Source organism: Octopus sinensis, linkage group LG3 (assembly GCF_006345805.1).
Source record: "Octopus sinensis linkage group LG3, ASM634580v1, whole genome shotgun sequence".
Classification (NCBI taxonomy): Eukaryota; Metazoa; Mollusca; class Cephalopoda; order Octopoda; family Octopodidae; genus Octopus; species Octopus sinensis.
In genome coordinates, this window is record NC_042999.1 from 71,242,128 (window position 1) to 71,248,968 (window position 6,841).

Consider the following 6,841-nt stretch of genomic DNA (forward strand, 5'->3'; position numbering starts at 1 on the left):
TGTTCGACATTTTAAAAGTGATGTAATACTTACAGTGTTTAATAAAATGAAGTAGCATGAAACGATCGTACCACATTACCTCGGATATACTTGTTGCTTATTTTGATTGTAATCACCCCATGGATTTATATGAATAATACCATGCAACATTCTGGTGCCATATATATATATATATATATATATATATATATATATATATATATATATATATATAATATATGCATACAAAATATTATATACGAACATGTGGATATAAGTCTACACATGCACAAGCGTGCATACATACATGCATACATGCATATACCTACCTGTACACACACATGCGCACACACGCACACGCATACACACACACACACACACACCACACACACACACAAACACGTATGTATCTGTGTTAGTACGTGGTTTACGAAACAAACTTGAGACAAGCTTTTGAATAATTTGAATAATTCAAGATGACAGGAAAACATTGAAATTGAATCGCCCAGACACGGAAATCAACCCATGTGATTCTGTTTATTTCTGCTTATATGAAATTTTACGCATATATTCTAGAAAGAAGACGCGTAACAGCGTTAGCGTATGTGTGAAAAGCTAAAAAATTCAATTCGGCTTTTGCATCAGATAAAGAAGAAGCATTATAAATGTAAATATACACGCAAGACTTGCATACAAATATTCCACAGAAGCAAACCACGTAGACTTATTGAAATGAATCAAATACTATTGATATGGATAATATAAATAATTTGTAACTTCTATGACATTTTATTATCTCCTGGTCATGCACACACACACATATACACATATAAGAAACGAGATCGTTTCTTATATGTGTATATATACACATATAAGAAACGAGATCGTTTCTTATATGTGTATATATACACATATAAGAAAATCTCTGTCGAGGTAGAAAGCAGTATACAAAGCGGAAAGTATTGCTTATGACCACTCTAATATGGCTGTCCTCTAAGAGACGACAATACTGCCATTTAACCCCAGAAAGGCACATCCTCGAGCTGCTTTAGTCAGTGAGATTTTCGCACTCGATATTTATTGCAAGTGGGAGATAACTCCTGCCATCCTAGCTCCGAGACCACCAGACCATGTGGTTTCGATTCGTATTGGATCTCATTGGTGAGTACTCGCTCCCCTGGCATGTCAGCTCCTCCTATCGGTAGTGTAATGATCTAGTGTTAACATCTGTCTCATATATGGTCAAGTGCATAGGTTCCTTAGACTCGACAGTTACAACTGGGTGTGGGCTCTTGGTGTTATTCTCGTGTAATGATGTTTTTCATACTGGGGTAGCTGCTATATAATTTCACTGGGTGCCTGTAAAATATTTTCCTGCACTTGTAATTTTCTGGAAAGTGTTTACCCAAGAGAGACAGGAATATTTACCTAAGTTAGCTTTTACGTCAAGGGAAGCAGGGTGGGAACAACCAGATTATTTTTCTAGGTCTAGTTTTAGGTCTATTATTATTAATATTATTATTGTTATATTTATTAAAATCAGAGGGGTTATATATTAATTTCTCTTTAAAGCCACTATTGGCTAGAAGATTGTTGTAATAGGGGGTTGCCTTCTCGAAAATTTATTTAGAGGAAGAGGGGTTATAAACTCTTTTACTAATGTTACCTAACAGGTTTTTAAATTCTATAATGTGGGATGTAACATGAGTATTTATGTATATAAGAAGGTTTCTTGTTTGGGCTTATTATAAGTTTTATAGGAGAAGGTGTTTAGGTCTAGGGAAACATCTAAATTAATAGTAGCACATAAAACATATATTGTGTTTATTAAATAATACTAGAAGAGAAACATCCTCCGGGCGGTTTTCTGCTAGACCCATAAGAATATCTTCACATTTGATTCCCAATTCAATAATTTTTATATTTTACGTCTAATTATTTCTTTGTATAATAGTTCACATTTGCTTAGTAAATTTTGCTTTCATTATTTTATCACAGTCATAATCTCTCTTTTTAAACAAACATCAAGGAAGTCCAACTACGCAGGGTGTTGAAACAGTTTGTCACGTTTTACCTTCCCCTCAAAACAACATAGTGATTTCAATTCAGCAGCCCATCTGTAATCTTTGCAGTGTGTGTGTGCGGAGAGAGAGAGAGAGAGAGAGGGGGTAGAGAGAACATTGCAAACAATGAATGAAATAAACAGGAAATGAAAAAATCGTATGTAATAATAGGGCATAAGTACAGATATATATGCCCCAAATTTGTTGCCTCATAACATCCAGAAAATATATATGGAAGCACTCCGTCGGTTACGACGATGAGGGTTCCGGTTGATCGGAATCAACGGAACAGCCTGCTCGTGAAATTAACGTGTAAGTGGCTGAGCACTCCACAGACACGTGCACCCTTAACGTAGTTCTCGCGGATATTCAGCGTGACACAGAGAGTGACAAGGCCGGCCCCTTGAAGTACAGGTACAACAGAAACAGGAAGTAAGAGTGAGAGAAAGTTGTGGTGAAAGAGTACAGCAGGGATCACCACCATCCCCTGCCGGAGCCTCGTGGAGCTTTAAGGTGTTTTCGCTCAATAAACACTCACAACGCCCGGTCTGGGAATCGAAACCACGATCTTATGACCGCGAGTCCGCTGCCCTAACCACTGAAATGTATACTTTTTAAAGAAATTTTCTACAAATACTGTATAGATGTTGTGGCCTCTGAGTATATAGGGATTTATGGGAAATAATTTTTCCGAGAGGGTGGAGGGAAGAGTTTCGGAAAATTCACATGATCTGACTGTTTCCCCTCATAATTTTCAGGAAAATGGGTATCTTTTAATGAAAGTTTATACAAATACGTTTGAAGCTGCATGATTACGATTATAAAGAAACTTGTGGACATTTTTTTCCAAGGGGGTAGGGAGAGGAGTTTCGGATCAGGAAGATCCAATAAGTTGGGACTACTTTGTTTTGACGGAGATTTTCCCTATTTTTTAAAAATCACAACCTTCGAAATGATTGGGCTGGTGGGGCATCTTTGTATGAAATATGTTTTGAAAATTTATTTTACAACTCTGCTCCCTCATCATCCCACTCCGGACCTATTTTGAGCAATTTTCTTTGCACTTCGGCAAGAAAATAAAAAAAATTGCTAATATTTTCAGAGGGAATAGTGAGTGATTTAATGGAGAGTTGGTTGTTGTTTCTAGCACATTGCAAGACAATCCTTCTCGTTTCTTTATCACACTCGCATGTATTGATGCTTTTCAATATTGTTCTCCCCATAAATACATTTATATGCTATAAAAAATAAAACTTGAAAAATTATGATTTCTTTGCAACCCCACTCCCTGCCCCCGATTGTTTCTGCTTATGATTTAAAATGTTGAACAGCCCGTGAAGATATTTGCTGAAATTTATCCACAGTGATTTAAAAAAGAGTTACGTAAACGATAATTCATTTTAATAGCATAATTTTATGTTAGAAAACGTTTTGTTTTTCTAACAGACACACGGCTTCGCTTGACTGAGGCAGAGGCAAACATTTAGATTACAATGTTTTTGTTGCTTATTTTCCACAAATGGACCACGCGTACTTCGAGATCATCATTCCATAAAATGTGTTTAATAGGAGAAAAATATTGAAAAAACATCAATACATGTGAGAGTGAAAACGGAGGATGATTTACGTTGTGCTAGAAACCTCCCTTGAATTGTTCACTTTTTCCTCTGAAAATATTACCATAAATTTTTTTTGTATCGAAAAGGTTCCTTCCATGGCTTTTCAGTTAAAAAAAGATGGCCAAAATCGGTCGGGATAGTTATTATTGTAAGGTTTATAGCATTTCAAATAGTCATAACAGCAAAATCCCTTCTTAATTTTTTCTTACAAAAATTATAGCTGTGTATATAAAAAAAAAATTCATTCAATAAATAATGTTTTTACTTTAACAATATAGAATAAATTGTGAGTTTTGCAATTACCGAATTAAAACTTGAAACGAAAACATTGAAATAGAGAGTGAGAGACTTTGCAAATGAAAACGGAATACACCACTGTGAATGCAACGAATATTTAAATTTGTGAAAATTAGTTCTCTTGATCATTTAGGGGGTTGTACGTGGATATGTATGATAGAGCTTTTGCTTGTAAATCTTTCTTTAATCGTGGATGTTGAGTTGTAGGGCACGTTCAAAGCCTATATCAATTAGTGATGTGGATAGTTCCTGCTGATGAGTGTATCCTTTAGCTCATGTAGTCGTGTGTCCCTGGTTCTTGTATCAGATACTATAGTGCAAATCCTTTTGCCAGGTTGTAAGAGATATTCATTCTAGTGTGTTTGGGGTGGCAAGAGTCGAATGGCAGATGTTGCTTGGAGTCAATGGGCTTATTGTAGATGTCTGTTTCTATTTTGTTTTTGGATTTTGTTGCTTAAACCATCATTTCTCTGTACCCAAGCTATTTCTTCAGATTTACTACTACCCACCTACGAAGCATTCACAAAGAAATAGAGAGAGAGAGAGAGAGAGAGAGAGAGGGAAGGGAGAGACTGAGACAGACAGACTATCTGAAGACTAGGGAAATATCCAATTTAATTGTTTTTCTTATTTTACTCTTAGTTGGAAAAGTCTAAAAGACGGAAAACTGTACTAAAGTGTACTTCATGATAAAAAATATTCTAGCATTTTCTACTTTGTCTTATTTTACTTATACATATCAACTCGTGTGTTACTTTTCTACCCTCTACATACATACATACATACATACATACATACATACATACATACATACAAGTGGTTGTTTAGGTTTAAAGATTCGGGAGCTTAAGTTCCTTGCGCCAATAGTCTAAGTCTGTTTTAAAGGCACTGTTGTCCTAAAAGGGAGTAAGTGTTCTGTGATGTATACAATAGCGGCATATTTGCGTTTGATTTTGCCGGAACGTATAAAAAATAAATAAGCAGATTATCATTTATTTACGTACTTTATTCGTGAAAGCAGTCTCCAACATGGCCATAGTCCAATGACTAAAACCAATGAATTAAAATATACTTTTAGACACATGTCTATGTACGTTTTAGACTGCGTATGTAGTTATTCTTTAATATTTGTTTTCAGTTTTCTCTTAACGCGGCCTGATATAAATTGTTGTATCTATATAGAAAGTGTTTCCCGAAATAAATGATTGTATCTATACAGAAAATTGCTGCCAGATATATAAGTGCCAAGCTAAAATAATATAATTTATTATACAAGATTATACTTAAGCATACAGTCTAAAGAATTTTGCTAATATATTCTATGTTCACAGTAAAACAGTATTGGTAACAGACCAGCTTCAGATTGTTTTTACTACTTATTACAGTGTTGACGATACTAATGGTGCCTTGATTCCTGCATACACATAACCAGACACACTCATACACACGTGACACATATACATAAAATGCATACAATTACAAACACACATATGTATGTGTATGTCTGTAAGCATGTGCATCCTTATATATACATATATATATATATATGTCAAATCATGTGTAGGTATGAATTGATGCGCTATCACTGACCCCAATATAATCACTGCAGCAACGAACTAAATCCTTAGTACATTGGGAGTTTCTACTAAGGCTCTCGTAGAAATAACTGTTAAATACACTGCACACATTACTGTATGAAATAAAAAAAAATTGTACCTATACGTCACATAAACAAGCGTGACTTACCACTGGAATGTTTGTCATCATAGGTCTGCTCGCTAAGTCCTGCCATGGGGCTTAAACAACAACAACAGCAACAAAAAACGGGTATACATTATGCATTATAAATGTTCGTTACTCATAGAATAGATGACCGCGTTATCAAAACAGCAAACAGAATACTCATTACACTCAATCATAAATTAGCTTGATAATATATTGTAAATACAGAAAGAATAAATCTCTCTTCAACAATCGCAAACATACAAATCACTGAATACACTGCAAATGACCAATGTACATTAGACATACTTGTGCTAACAAGAAAATTATAAAGGCTATGACGCTAATTGTTTCATCGGGCGTACATTTTACGTTCTTGCTTATCAAGTGATTTTTGCATTTACAAGGAGTCATTACTCAATCATAAAATGCAATACACACTCTCTCTCTCTCTCTCACACACACACACACACACACACACACACACACACACACACACACGCACACACACACACACACACACACACACACACACGCACACAAATACATACACGCAAAAAAATCTACATAGGAAAATATTCGTCGATATGTAATGGAAATGAGAACACACATGGCAAGAAAGTTCGTAATAAAAACTATATTAATTACAAAGTAGAGCGCAGAAATTAATGCACGGACTGCAAATCCTCGTGTCAAAAAATCAGCAGAAAATATGGTTAAAGTATTCCCTGAATGAATGAATAAATCATTTTGAACTAAATGTGCGAATTTAAGAATGAGAAAAGGCGATATTGTCCCCAGTATTCTACGTGCAAAAAATATCAACCAACAAAATCATTTTAACTCAAGATGTGACAATTACGTCTTTGGATAATTGCCATAGAAACATAAATATAAAGAATACCAAAGAAATATGAATTCAGATTTAGGAGATAGCTATGTTTTTGGTGATAAATGAGTAGCTGCATTTATTTTGTAAACAAAGAAAATTTTGTTCATTCTCATATTGAGATTTTCCGTTATCTCGCGTTTAGTTCCTTCAGGAGACTATTGCTCACTTTTCTATTTTTAATGTTCTAGATTAATTGAAAAACAGTTCTTTTATGAATAGCAGAAGTAGATTTTAGGCAATTGTTAGTCATTAAGATACATTTGAAACCT

The 6,841-nt window shown here is 34.8% G+C and overlaps 1 long non-coding RNA gene across 1 annotated transcript in view; it reads right to left on the reverse strand.

Moving 5' to 3' along the window:
• Positions 1–3,190: 3,190 nt before the first annotated feature.
• Positions 3,191–6,841, reverse strand: part of LOC118762748 — a 5,649-nt gene continuing 1,998 nt past the window's right edge. Inside the window, exon 3 of the long non-coding RNA XR_004998499.1 lies at positions 3,191–3,349. This is a non-coding gene — a long non-coding RNA (uncharacterized LOC118762748). The remainder of the gene's footprint in view (positions 3,350–6,841) is intronic.